At 44.1% G+C, this 14,765-nt stretch overlaps 2 protein-coding genes across 10 annotated transcripts in view; one reads left to right on the forward strand and one right to left on the reverse strand.

Moving 5' to 3' along the window:
- PEAK1 (pseudopodium enriched atypical kinase 1) overlaps positions 1–9,718 on the reverse strand; it is a 112,528-nt gene extending 102,810 nt beyond the window's left edge. For 4 of the 6 annotated variants that reach the window (XM_051770351.1, XM_051770354.1, XM_051770350.1 and 1 more), the window contains exon 1: positions 9,599–9,708. The gene's annotated coding sequence lies outside the window, so the exon portion shown is untranslated. Of the gene's footprint in view, positions 1–2,646; positions 8,386–9,598 lie in introns of those variants that run through there. The other 2 variants (XM_051770352.1, XM_051770353.1) reach the window with 2 other exon arrangements.
- A 194-nt stretch (positions 9,719–9,912) lies between these two features.
- HMG20A (high mobility group 20A) overlaps positions 9,913–14,765 on the forward strand; it is a 40,241-nt gene continuing 35,388 nt past the window's right edge. For 2 of the 4 annotated variants that reach the window (XM_051770376.1, XM_051770380.1), the window contains exons 1-3: positions 10,130–10,201; positions 10,522–10,694; positions 12,027–12,138. The gene's annotated coding sequence lies outside the window, so the exon portion shown is untranslated. Of the gene's footprint in view, positions 9,932–10,090; positions 10,202–10,521; positions 10,695–12,026; positions 12,139–14,765 lie in introns of those variants that run through there. The other 2 variants (XM_051770379.1, XM_051770377.1) reach the window with 2 other exon arrangements.

A 14,765-nucleotide genomic window follows, 5' to 3' on the forward strand; every position in this document is an offset into this window, starting at 1 on the left:
GGTCTTAAAGATCAAGAATACAGGAAAATATATCTGGTTTTACATGGCTACAAGCAGTAAATACTTTAGTGAAGCCAAAACAAAACTTTGAGGTCATGCTCAAAACTTTAAAAAACTTCAGTGTTATGTAACAAAAAGCATAAAACTCAAGAGAATTGTTCATCTGAAAAATATGAAAAAAAACAAAACAACTTTCCAAACAAGATATTTATTCCAACACATCTTAAAGAGGTTGAAGAGACCAGGTCCCCTCTATCTGCACATTGTGTAGAGTTTTTCCAAAAGGAAATGCTTATCACAGCCCCTAGGAAACAGTGCAGACACAGCAGGGTCACACCAATTAGCAAAGCAGCATCCAGAGAGACAAGTCATCTTCATCACAAGAAGTCTTCATTTTTCTCTCTCATGGAGAAAATAAAGAATGTAGACCTATATTTCAATATTTTTTCCTTATCCAATGGCCAGATTTCTGATTTTTCAGGTGCTGTGCAATTAACTTCAAGACCCATGTCCCTTTTGCTCTCTGCATATTCTGGTTTTACCTGGCACTGTTATGGGCACTCAAGGACATGGAAGTGATGAGTTCATGTGGTACACAGAGTGTGTTCCTTACCAGCCTGAGAAAAGCACCTCAGGAAGACATGATTGTCCATTCTCCTGCTTTTTTAAGCTCTCAGAACACAAACTGAGTCTAGTTCATCTCTCAAATTAATGAACAGAGTTTCTTTTTTGTCGTGTGACAGCCCTCCCATCTAAACTAGATCATAAAACCACTGCCAAGAAAAAAAAAAACAAGTGTGTTCAAGAAAAACTGTTATAGGTGCAGACTGATGACTGCCAAAGCACCTCTGAGACAGCAGGTCCTGTACTGATGAGTCCCAGGAAGGATCCAGGACCTGCTCAGGCTTTTAGCTGTCCCCTGGATAGAATTTTTCAGAATTCTTGTAACAGATTATGCAGGCAGGGCAAATATTTTACTGGGCATCATCCAGTGAACATTTATATATCAGATACACATTTACCTTCCCTGCAGAACAGTTACCCCTGCAACTTCTGGAGGAAGCCATGGGAAAAGAGTGATGGGAATGAAACCTTGACCCATGTGACAAAATCAATTAAAAGTAGTTGGAATCTACAGATCTAAAATACCTAAGTCACAGACACTCGTGAACTGGCAGGAGAAAGCCAAAAATTACAAACCCCCCCCATTTTGCCTTATGTTCACAAAAGGAAAGAAACAGAGCTTTTAAATTATAATCATAACTGTTCCCATATCCCTTGAATACAAGCCTGAATGCATAAGTGCCTGGCTTATTACAAGCAAGAAAGACCCAAGAAGCCACATCCACCTGCTGTAGAGAGACTGATGTTGATAACAGAGGGCTCCTCTACCTTGTATACACTAATGACAGTGCCATCCTTTTTGGGAAAGCAGAGCTTTCATTTGTTTAGAAACTGATACTGATTTTCAATTATTTCACTTGTTCGGTGATTTTTTAACCACAGCTCAGCTATTTGCATCCAGCACAATCACAGCAACTGTGAACCAATACTGGTTGCTTATTTTCCCAGTATATTTTCAATCTTTTATTGAGATCACTTGATGGAAAAAGTACATCAACTCTTTTCGTCAGCACAACAAAAAAAAGTTCAGTGAATTACCCATGCAACACAGTTGCAGGGACTATTGGCTGAACTTATAACCCCTAACTCAGCAGGGGGGCTTCCCACTGAAGACAATATTCATTATATGGAATAATATCTCCTCCTGCATTCTATAGATTTCATTTTGTTTGGCTCTGTAACAACTTTTTCATGAAAGCACCCCAAGTCAGCTTTCTGTGCAGACAGAACAACATTTAATATGCAAAGAACTGCAGGCACTGAACTCCAGGGAAAAAACCCAATTATGTAACATTTGATATCTTAAATCTAATTCCCACTGATTTAAATGCTGTTGCTTTGGTATATCACCTGTTTACTGTTTTTTCCCCTAAGAATTATTAGTGCATGCATGAACCTTCCATCAGGTGCCCTGGCAGTTGTGTAGGAATGTTTTAGAAAACACTATTAATTCCACAGCCTTTTCCATAATCCCCTCTGGGGAGGTTGAGTAGGAACCCCCCCTTGCCCCATAATCCATGCTGGTTATCTTTTTCAACATGTTTCTATACAACACTGTTTCTCACTCGGCAAATTTGGCTTCAAAAGGTCTGTGTGTTGCTATCTCCATTGTTCAGGAATAGCTGTGTTGATTTACACTGATAAACAAAGATAATGTACAACCATAGGCAATGAAGTCAATCTGCAAAGGACAGAGCAGGAAAAAAAGCCTGCAATTTTATCACCATTATGTACTACAAAGAAAAATTACAGCCTTGGGGGGGAAAAAAAAAGGTGGGGAGTGAGAACTGGATGCCTTTTTTTTAATGAACCACCTCTTGCTATTTCCAACACCAAGCAATCCAGTCTTATTTGCAATAGTGTATTTAAAGAATGTATTTGCTGAACCCTGCTGAGTGGTAATTCCCATCAGAAAGGGACCTGATTCAGCTTCTCCCTTTGCAAGCACCAAACAATCAGGCACTTTCACATTCCAACAAGCAGAACAACAGAGATAATTATGCAGAACGCAGGAGAACTCACCATGACTAAAGCTCCAGTGCAGCTGAGGAACCTCCATCTAAACCACTCTGCAATCTCACCTTAAACCTGCAAAGCTGTCGCAGGAGGTTTTTCATGGCAACTGATACTAACAGTGTCTCTCTTATCAGCTGCTAAAAACAGGTACTTTATATACCAGAGTGCAACACTCCTCTGATGTACCAGTTACTGAACAACTCTAAAAGAACCACCTTTGGAGGAGATTTGCTTTGGCTCTAAGAAGATAAGTGGGTTAACTTGTAAGGGACCGTGAACCAGCACCCTGCCTGCCAACAGGTTCATGGAGCAAGATGCCAGTTGGGATATGGCAGCTGGGACTGATACAGCTCACAGGGTAAACTAAACACATGTTAAGCTCTGAGCTCTGCTTGCACTGATGTTTTTTCTCACAGGGATGCTGCCCTTGCTGCACAAGGAATACTTACAAGGCAAAATTCACAGGCACGGGAGCCCTTGGAGCTTCAGCAAGCTTTGTCCTAACACACCTCTGTTTTCTGCACTTCCCAAGCAATCTTTTCTAGCCAAAAACACTGACCTTTAAACATGGAACTGTCTCACGTTAAGGCCTGCAATAGCACTTCCAAAATTTGGTCGTTGTAGTTGAAAGGTATGTTATCAACAGCTTCATTAGCAGCAGAGCAGGTCTGAGCCTTCCTTCCTTGCAGGTTGGCTTCCTTCCTTGGTGTGTTAAATTAAAAAAAAAAAAATCACCGTATGAAAACACAATTTCATGTATATAAAGCTCTAGAATAGCCAACATTTATGGCTGGGATGTATGTTTAACAGCAAGTTCAGTGAACTGTTCCACTGACTACAACCAACAGCAAACCGTTGCACAATCACAGCCTGTGTCACTGATGATACAGAGATCTTTCATGTGCCCCTCACTCCCTACATCCTTACTGTGAGCTGTCTCCCTGCTTCTAAAAACTGAGAATGTCTACAGTTTACAGTACCAAAGTCATTAAATAAACTGGCTTCCCTAAAGATCATTCCAAACAGCAGGAGTCACCCTCCTTAACCATATAGTTACAGACTCAAAAGTCTGAGACTGGGCAATATTGTGCAACCTGTTTTTAAGCAAAACCACCCAATCTGCACAAGGGAGGCAGAGCAGGACAATTAGCAAGGCTCAAAGTAAATGGAAAAACAATTACACAACATGAGTTACTCCCCCATGGAAAACTCCTATAATAATATTTATTCTCTCTCAGCTGGTATATATTTGCATTTAACTTCAAAGTTTATTAAAGCTATGTTGATGTAATTGTGAACCTTTACAGAGGGAGTCAGTGATTTTAATGGGGTTCCAAACAGGCTCAGGGGTCACTCTGCAGAAGACTATTAGGAGATAAAACAAGGTAGAGAGAAAGGCAGTACTTGCTTGAAATAAAAAACAAGGTACTAAAAGACTTAAGAGTTACCCAAGGACAGTTTCAACTCAAGAACTATGGTAATTTTGAGTGTCTCTATTACCTTCAGACATGCATGTTTCTGAATTTACTGGTCAGTTTGGGGGGAGAGTACATATTTTTAAAACAATTCTCCTTCCTCTTGCTGCATTAAAAAAGTCCACAGAAAGGACATCAACAAGTATAAAAGCAAAACAATGACAGTAAGAGGCAACTTGGCAGCAAGAGCATCTGTGATATACACAGAGACTTACCAAGAGGGAATAGATGTGAAGTCAGTGTGGAATGATGTCTATATTTGTTCATGTTTATAACCTAGATTTAAATGTCTTTTTAATGTGAATGAAGGTTTTCCTGACAGTAAGACCCTCAGAGGTGAAAGATGTATATATATATATATATATATATAAATATATACATGCAAAATTTACATCTTCTGTATTATATACAGTCTTCCTCCTTTGGTGAGCTTTGCAGAGAGGCCTGTATAAATCCAGGCACGTATCCAAGAAGGAACATTTTAGGATTGACATCAGTTTTACAAAAACACAAAAGGTCAAACGGCGAACGTTTCACTGAACAGCTTCCTACAGAACCTCTATCCAACAATGTAATAATCCAAATCTGCTAAAACACCCAGGACGTTGCACTTGGCAAATTGTGTGCTAGTAGCAGTATTTTCTGAAATAGCACTGACTTTATCAAGTCAGTGATCTTACTTTTTAGCACCACACCGAACTGGTGTCTCAGACAAGATGTTGCTAAAACAAGTATTACTAGAAGCCTACAGTGTTTAGCCTGGCAGGGTTTTTATCCATTTGTTTACTGTGATTTCAAAAACTTTGCTAAAAACAACTCCTGCAGTCAACAGGGAGTGCATTAAGACAGTTGAGCATTTATGTTTCAGTGCATGTAAGGGTTTTTTTTTAAACTGAAATATTACTCTCAAGTAAAATGGGGGATAAAGTCTACAAATGGGAAGATTTTAAAATGTCTTTCCCAGTTAATATTTATAATTTTTTGCACTTTAAAGGGATGAAATACTCTTTCCCCTCCATGTTGAGCATTTCATGGGGAAATTATCCATCCTCTGCTCTAAAACCTGCCAACCAAGAAAAATATTCCTAAGCAAGAAGCAAGAACTCTGAAGGCATTTTGAGATTCAGATAACAAACTAATGCTCTTACTTTTTACACACCATATTTGCCCATCTTTTAAACATAAACATAACTATTTGGTGATCAAAGTGCAGATGTTCAATAAGGATCATTGTAATCCTGGTTACTGTGACTATAATTTGTGCAAAAGCATCTCAGTTAAGGTCAGGCCCATACATAGCAGGTATGGGCAGTGAGCCTAAAGGACCTATTTGGAGATTTTTTCCAAGTACTCACACAGAAAGGAAACTACTCAGGGTGACAATTTTCCCCAGAATCAAAGACTTAACAAAGAAAATCCATTAGAGATTGATTACGAAATACTTCTCCAAGTGGTGTGGTTTAAAACTGATTTTATCCTCATCCTGCACAGCAATATGTGATTACTGGGAGGAGGGAAATGATGAATGAGGCTTTGAGGGGTTCTGAAATTCTGCTGTTATCATTATCACCTGAACAACCCCAAAAACATATGTGGTATAAAGCCATTTTGTAACTTGGAGATCTAACAGGGTAACTTTTGTAATAGCTGATGGGGTCCCAAAAGAAATTCAATTTGCAGAAGGTGACCTCAGAGTTACACCCACCAAGTAGTTTTCCTCTATCCATATTTTCAACTATCAGGCAATCTCAAGTTAACTCAGTCCACTTGAGGAGATATTGGGAAAGAAATTGCTCTAGTGACTCAGGTACTTATCTTAGGAAAAAGGAAGCCTGAAAACTTCTTACATGGTTGATAATTTCTGCTTATGATCTGGAAAACACAGAAGAAAATACAGAGCCTGCAATACTAAACCACAGTTTATGGAAATTTGAGCTCAAATATTGGACAACTAACTGGAACTGTTACCAAGTAAAACCAAGTCATTTCTCCTTGCTGCTAACACTGGAGAAATTCTAAAGTTGTCACTTACACCTCAGTGTATACTGTTGACTTGCTCCACTTTACCCTGCTTTAAAACAGTGAAAGTCAACTAGCAAGTCTTATTCCAGTTTGCAGCCTGTATTTTTCCATCCTAGATTTAAAACTGTATGGTAATGGAAATGGTATATTATTGTGCTGATACATATGAAACAATGCAGGCATTTCAGCCTCAGGCCAGTGTAAATCCCAGAGCAGTGCTCAGTCCTTACACAGCAGTCATGTGGGAGCACAGGAGGGTGGGAGGACTGGTAATGCCAACAAAGGCTCTGTACAAGGTCCCCACAGCAGCCTGTCACAGGTAATGCACTCACAGAACCTGGCACCAAGCTCCTTTGGGGATCAGCACCCACAGCTTTTTCCTCTTGGGACTGGAGCCCCACATCTCCTCCTCCAAAATCCATGCTACTCTACAGGCACAGAGAGTGGATTTTGCCTCACTGGTGATTTTTGGCTGCCAGTAGCAGCCAGTAAATGCTGCATATGGCTCCCAAATAGCTTTACATTATTTCTTTGCACTTTCCTTCGGCTAATAAACCCAAACACGTTTTACACGTTATTATTTTTGTACTCTAAGTAGGTTAAAAACATCTGGAGGTACTAACAGCAGAAAGATAAGAAAGTTTTCATTTCAGCTTCCCCGCGCCAGGTGCTTTCTCTGCGAGCTCTTTTCACATCACAAGGTACTCGCTCCACCACCTTCTCGGCGCTGTTCACCATCTCCTCACTGTCATTTGCATTTCAATATTCTCCCCATACCCGACTGTCAGCTCTGACACACCGACTACACGGGAGGGAGCAGCTCGGCAGGATTCCTGGGGAGCTGCAGCAGCACAGGGAGTGGGAACGCTGGGGAAGCTGGCAGGAGACAGCCCTCAGCCCAGATCCCTACCTGGCAATCCCAGAGTGGACCTCTGGGGCTCTGCTTTCAGGGGCTGGAGAAGAGAAGGTCCAACGGCCTTACACGCAAAGAAAAAGGGCTATTAACACCACCTGAAACCCGAGCTCATCAGAAAGCATCCAGAACAAGAGCAGCAGTGACAAGGAGTAAAGCTGCAGATCCCTACAGAGAAAAGGGCCAAGGAAACCTGGGCAACCAGCAGGGATGGGAGGGGCCAATTCTAAACTGGGATGAGGGGCAGCTGGAGGGAAAAGGGCAGTTTAAGAGCAAAGACTAAACAGGAAAAGGGAAAAGGAAAGGAGAGACACAGGAGTGTAAATTCAGAAACAAAGTAGAGAAAAACATGTTACAACTTGTTAACTCAGAGTAAGCTTTTCGCATGCATATTTTTCCTAGCGTGATACAGAAGGTTAACAGTGATTGCCAGTGTCTGTGACCCTAACCAATAACTTACAATAGTTATCATTATATTTTACTATCCTGTTTAGGCAAAAGAAATCAATACTTAGGAGGCATTTAGCCAAACAGCATCTGCCCTTTACTTTTCTTTAAATGACTGATTCCAACCAATTCCTTCACTTGGAGAGTAAACAGAAAAGCATATGTATTTTGGTAAACATGCCTGCAAGTGGATTTTCTAAGGAGCTGAAAAGTCAGAAACACAAATTATCCAAGAAGTTGAAATGGTACTTTGCCTCCTTGCTCTCTCTTTCACAGAAGCAGCCATAACTCTTACCCATACATAGGGAATGCTGTTGCTTCAAAATAACTGTATATTTATTTACATAGTTAATGCCCGTTCTAAAATAGAAGGAAATGCAAACATTACATCCATTATCAACTGCAGCTGGGTAGAAGTGCCTACAAGCAGCAAGGCCAGGCAGGAAAGTCTGTTGGCTCCTTGCTCTGCAGCTGGAGCCTCCTGCCCAAGCTCAGGAATCATCCCCTACCTGCCACTACTGTTCAGGTGAGGCACTTGAGGCAAACAGAACTGCCCAAAAAATGTCATTTAAGAAGTCTGCGAATTAAGTTATCTGCATGAGATATCCTAACAAGAAGGTAAAGCCATCAAGAAATGAACACAGATGATTAATCATGGAAAGTTACTCATGGAAAAATTGGTAACTCACTTCTTGCATAGTTCTACGTTTTAGAGACTAAAATGAGATTTGCCTGAAAACACACAGAGCAGTAACTTTGCCAGGAAGATGCTTCATCTGGATAAATCATCTTAGCTACTTTCCAGACAAAACCTTTTAAACCACTGTGAAACTAGATTACGAGCTCTAACTGGTCAAAACGACCAAAGAAAATCTTCAAAAGTATTTGCTGCTCTGCTACACCACTGGAATCAAACTGTCTAGATGAGGCTGTGAGTCAAAAGTCACACAGAATTAAGCACATCTAGTTTGCAATAAAGGTACTCAGCCAGCCAGCAATTTTAAACAAGTTCAACTTAACTCTCTAACTATAGAACCTAATCACAGGAATTCCATAAAGTCTTGGCTCCTAAAACAACTCCATGTTCTTTCCTTCCTGCCCATACATCTCCGTGTATTATTTTTTCCTCTAAATATCCGAGAATAAAGTACTTTCGCAGACATGAGACAGCCATTAAGCCACAAAGAGCAAGGGGAAAAACTTTGGAGGCACTTAAGAAGCAATTAAAGAACGAAAGCCAAGCCCTACAAAATTAAACGGCAAAGACCTAAAATAAACAGAAATCACGTTCTCTAAGAAGGGACCCCTATTAAATTCGAGGTCAGAGATCCACCACACAACGCTCCTCCTCCTCCTTGTGCTCCCGGAGGGGCAGCCTGGACATTCTGTGCCAGGTATCAGCTGCTCCATAACTGACTGACCATCGCAAAGTGCTTACATCGCTTCACTTGCTGTCCCAGCACAAATCCCAGCCTTCCCGGGCTAGCTTCAACTTCACCCGCTGTAAAAACTGGCGAACAGACCGACCCACCTGCAAGTCCAAAATAACCTTCGAGAGGAAGGGAAGCACCGAAGGGAGGGTGGAATGCGGCTACACACGTACACAGCAACGCGCGCAGCCTTTCGAGTCAGGAACTCTCGGTAATAACAGAGCAGGGGCAGAGCCCCGGCAGGGACAGCATCCACCCGGCACCCACGGCGGCTTCGTCCCGGGGAATTCCTCGAAGGTGTCAGCCCGGCGGCGGCGGGCGCTCCCCGGCAGGGCGGGGGATGGCGGGGCGGGCACGGGGAGCGCCCGGGGCTGCGGGCGGACAGCCGGGCGGGCAGCCGGGCCCCAAACCCCGCCGGGGGCGAGGGCGCTGCGCGGCCCCGCGGGGGCCCCGGCGCGGCTGTGCCGGCGCCAGGCGGGCTCTGCGGGCGCCGCTCCGACCGGCGGGGCCGCGGCGAGGGGCGCCGGCGGGACCCCCACGAAGGGGCGAGCGGGCGGGCGGCAACTGCGCCCGCGGCTCCCCCCGCATCCCGCCGGGGCCCCGCCGAGGGAACCCGACGGCCGCCGCCCCCCGACCTCCCCCCCAGCCACCACCTCCCCGCCGCCCCTCACCTGGCAGGGGCTCCCCAGCCCCGCGGCGGCTCCGTGCGGGGTCCCGGTCCCGGTCCCGCTCCCGCCGGGCCCCGCCGAGGACGCGGCTCCCGGGACGGGGCTGCGAGCGCCGCGCCCGCGCAACAACCAACTCCAGGCGCCGCCCCTCGCGCGCGCACCGCGGGGGAGCCCCGCCCGCCGCCCGCCCATTGGCTGCGGCCGCGAGGGGGCGTGGCGCCTCTGTGGGAAGACTACAGCTCCCGGCGTGCCCCGCGCGGCCCTTTAAAAGCGTCCCGTCGGCCTCCGCGCGCTTGGAACTAGTGTGTTTTCGTCCGCGGACGTGAAGTAGTCCCGGTGTGTTGTTTGTGCTTTAGCCTCACACTGGGTTGCTGAGGGTACTGTGATGGCGGGCGGTGGTTTTTGGGCGCTCCCGACCCAGCCGGGCGTTCTCCCGTTAGGCTCCTCCTGAGGAGAATGGCGAACTGGTGTGAGGTGGGAGCGGAGGGATCCGAGCGGCCGGGGTTGCGGGGCGGTAAGGAGGACCTGCGCGTGCGGGAGCGCGGCGGCTGCGCGGGCTGAGGGGACGCGGCCGCCCCGGCCCTGCGTGGGAGCCGCCGCCGGCAGGTCAGTGGCGAGGACCGCGGGCCCGCCGCCTTCCCTCGCCCGCGGAGGGCGGGCGGCTGTGGGTGCTGTGGGCCACCGGTGAGGGGGCCTGGGGGAGCCGCCGGAGCTCGGGGGGGCGAGGGGGAAGAGCTGGGTGAGGGTCTGAGGGCTTGGCTTTCAGTATTCTCCCTCACACGTCTTCCCTTGGTTCCTGCAAAGCCATAATCTTTAATGGCTCCTTAATTGTATTTATTTATCCTTTTATTATGTCCGCTTGACGTTCCCTTGTCAAGCAGGTCGTTTATCATAGCCTGGGGGTTTTTTTCGATACTTCTGTCCAGGTCTTTACATACTGTTGCCTGTCCCTGAGGAACTGAAGTCTCTTATCCTTGAGGTGGCAAAAAAAAAAATAAAATAAAAAGCCCCGAGCGCAGGGTTGAACACACCGGAGCCACGTGCCTTGCGAGGCCCATTCATTGCGATCCTCTGGAACACCAGCGCCGGAGTGAGACCGGTACGGCCCTCCCTGCCCTGGGCGACGGGAACTGGGCAGGGTGTCCTTCCAGGGCAGCTGGGAGGAGGCGTGGAGCTGCCCGTGGGAGATTCTCTAGGAAAAACACCCCCCAAGTCACCTTCTGAGCGAGGAAAAATTGATGTAACTTGTTGATAATTTAGTCATGTATAAAAAAAAAAACGAGGGAGGGCTTTTTACTCAGTAGAAAAGAGGGAAAATCCTGTTCTCGGAGAAGAAGAGCTGCTTTCTAGAGGAGTGGCCTCCAACTTTTTTCGCTGCACTTGCCTATCATAGAAATACCTCTTAGCGTGCACCTCCCACTTATGTGTATTTATTGATTTATCGATTGTATGCAGGTGTTGCTCTATGGATGCACGTGTTAGAAAGTATGCTTGAACGGAAATTGAGAAAGGATAAGATAAAGATGAAATAAACACTGTTTAAAAACGTTTCTCAGTGCTACAAAAAAAAAAAAAATGTTTTTTCCCCACCCCTGAGTGGAAAGGTGTGGGTTTTTCCCACCCCTCAGCCTTGCATGTGTGACCTACTAGAGAGGCCACTTTTATAGCACGTGTATGTTATTCTGAAGTGATCATTCTTATTTTCATAAGAATACAAACATAATTAGCTGTTGAAAACAAAGAATTTGTTTTCATAGCCTGTTTTTTTTTCATTCAGGCCATAATCCAGGGTCACAATCTATTTGAAGGTAGTGAAATGATAGTGAAATACTGGTTTATCATCTCTTGTTTTCTCTCACCCCTACATTATATACTTGTTAGAAGGGATGAGATCTCAGCATTGCTAGAACCATATCACCTGCTGGCAAATAATGTAACTTTAGAGTTTAGGAAGTTGAGGGAAAGTGATAAAATTTTTTTCCTGTCCTTAGAAATCTGGCATGTCCTGAAATAGAAGCTGAGGTTACAAATTTGAAGGAGATTTGGTCTTAGAAATGGTGGTTAAAGCAGAGTATTTGGGTTGGTCTCAAAATTCCCAAGTTAGCTCTTCTATAGGATACCCAGCACTTTTCAAAATAGAAAATTGGAGATTGTGTGATCTACCCCCACTGTCCTGATTGTAAATTGAATTTTTTTTCCTTTGGTTCCTCCTGGTGTGACACACAGAGGGTAAGGTGACAGGTGCACCTTAGAAAAGGGAGAAGAGGATTGTGTTTATTACAGGGATGTTTCTTCAGCACCTGAGAGTGGGGTTCGACTCTTCTGTGTGTACCTGGCTGTTAGGAGGTGACTGTAACAAGTTCTAGTACTTTGCAATAAAGCAGCCACAAGGACAGAGATTCTTACTGTCTTCCACCTTCTGTTCCTACAGGACATCTGCCCTGGCCAAGCTCAGGTGTTCTGTGTCTGATGGCCAGGGCTGCCTGGAGACCTGAGGAGACCTGCTGACTTCCCTGCTGGGCTGCTGAATGCAAGCACTGACTGTGAGCTGGGGCTTTGCTTTGTATTACATCACCTTGTTCTCAGTATCAGAGCACAGGAATGGAGAAAATAGTAAATGGACGCGTTCAAATTAACTTTGTAACCTTGCTTTGTTACTGTGCCTGTTCACAATGTGTTTAAATAAAGGGTCCCTCAGTATCCAGGTGTGTGCAATTAGCAAGGTGTGAATCTTCTCACCTGCCAAAGCAAGCTCAGCCTTCCATAGTAAACATTTCTCCTTGCTTAAGTAGGATTTGTTTTGGGACTAGTTCTTGGATGAGATTTTTCTTAAGCTTACCACTGACTGTGGCAAAGTTGCAGGTGAATTCAGAGCACGTCTCCCTAAAACAGGCTGATACAAGTTTCTAAATTCTTGCTGTACCTCCTGCCCTCTCCAGGTTGTGGCTGAAAAATTTCAGTGTTCCCACTCACTGTTACTGAGGTGCTCACAGAGCTGTGCTCGTTTTTGTGGTTTTGTGAGTGTTGTGGCACGTGCTGTGAGAAATCGTTAGGGCACAGGTGAAGAGGCTGCACTCTTTTGGTAATGATCTGTGGGGGAGAGGGGTAACTCAAGGGAACATGCCTTTCCAATTTCCAGGACAGGAGGTGAATGCAGAAAGGTTGTCTTTTTTCTTTTTGCCAGTTGTTCATATACCCTTAATGAAATGCTCTTTCCATCTGTAATGTGATTGGCTTGGGAGAGATCCCCAAACTAGGTTGCTTTCTGCATTCCTTCTAGCTTTTTTTTTTTTCTTTTACTGCCATGATTTCCCTTAGAAAGAGAGAGGGGACGTTTATGTTCAGGGAACTGATAAATGGTTATTTTTTTAAGACATGAAGAGTGGTGGATAAAAGACTTCAATGCTGGATGTTCAGCAGGTATGAATTGCTATGTATGAATTACTAAGAACACTGTTTTCAGAAACCACTGTTTTTTCAGTGGATTTGTCCATGAAAGCAGCTGAGGCTAGTTGGTGGCTATTTGAAATACAGAGTCAAGTGGTTAATTAGTGATGTAAGTCAGGCTCCATTGGCAAGATCTGCAGTGTTGGCCATGTGTTGTTGTTGTCTTACTCCAGGATTGGCTTGTTCCTGCTTCAGTAGCACCCACAGCAGAGCCCTTGGCTGTTAGTTTTGTGGTCCTTGATTTTTGAGGGCAAACCAGCTGGATGTGAGTTTGTCCATGGACTGCCAGTGTTACTGTCAGTGGGACAGGTCAGCTGATAAGCACTTTAAAACACACCAGCCTTATAATAATCTCTTGCATAATTGGATTGTTGGGATGTATCTGCTAAAGCTTTTTGTATGCAGGTTAATCCCACAGAGGGTTAATTCTTATTAAAGGAATAACTTGCCTTGTTCATACCTGGTAGGGGCAGAGGTGAGACGGGCACCTGATTTCTGAAGGGCTACTTGATATCAATTTGATAAGGACAGATTTTGGACAGCTGAGTTGCAGCTACAGGTAGTTTTTAGTGACTGTTTATCTGGAAATCTTCTTTCTGTATTACAGGGAAATAAAACCAATTGCTGTAGAATACCTGAATACTTCCAAGTTCTAAATTTATTAGGAAATCTTCCTTGTTCCTTGGCCTTGCTCTTGCAAGTGCTGATGCACTTTGAATAAAACTTGTCTTTCAGAAATGACGTTAAGAAAATTACTGACTACAAGTTTTTAATAATAAATATGTTAAAAGGAAGCTGTGCTAAGTTATCTTCAGAAAAGGCTTATTGATGATTTTGATTCTAGAAACAAATAATCCTGCTCTGCTTTGCAGGAGACAATGGCAAGAACTGACTTTGGCTGACTGATTTAGTGTTTTGGACCATACCCCTTACATGGCATACAATGAATAAAAAAAATAAACCTTACACTTCACTGTTTCTGCAATTCTTATGACTTGGATTGCTTATACTGTTTCTTCAGGTAAAGGGGCATGTAAGACATTGGAATGTGGGTTTTGTGCATCATGGCTGGGATAAGCAATGAGGTGAGCAGTTGACACCCTTAGCCTGTACTTCAAAATACTGCTATGGCATGAAAATAGGAAGGAGTGTTTTAGTCAAAAGATCAAATGGCATAAAGTCTTGTCACTGCTGATGAAACTGTGAAGTGCCTTAAGAGAATGAGGATAGTGAAAGTGTTGGTTGTCAGTTGAATTCAAGAGACTTAAGACTGACAGAATTTATTTCTGAATCTTTCCTCCACTTTTTTCTTCTGGTAACAAGTGCAAAGCGCAGAGGATTTCTCAGCAGTTTAGTGAGTTGCCAGGGGAAAAGTCTGCTTTTGTTTTATGGTTGTGTACAAATATGAAAAGATAAATTCAAAGCTTTAATTATGCAGTGGTGTCTTAAGGATTGTTTGCAGCCAGAAGAAACTCAACAAACTGTTTTTAACTTCAAAATACCTGTCATCTCTAGAACTTGCTAGGCTTTATTTGGATGGGTTCTCAGTCTTAACCAGTGGTTGTTAAAGCAGGTCTGACTTAGCTATGTCTGTTCTGTAATTCCTTTTATTTCAGGTAAGTGGTATGGCATGAATTTGTGGGTTTTTTTGTGAGCTTTTGTGTTTGTTCCTCAAGAAACGAACCATTTGTTTTTCTTGGAATTCCCTTGGCTGCTGTTTCAA

The sequence above is a fragment of the Manacus candei genome, unplaced genomic scaffold (assembly GCF_025592945.1).
Source record: "Manacus candei isolate 608988 ecotype Guabito, Panama unplaced genomic scaffold, ASM2559294v1 h1tg000119l, whole genome shotgun sequence".
NCBI classification, from domain to species: domain Eukaryota; kingdom Metazoa; phylum Chordata; class Aves; order Passeriformes; family Pipridae; genus Manacus; species Manacus candei.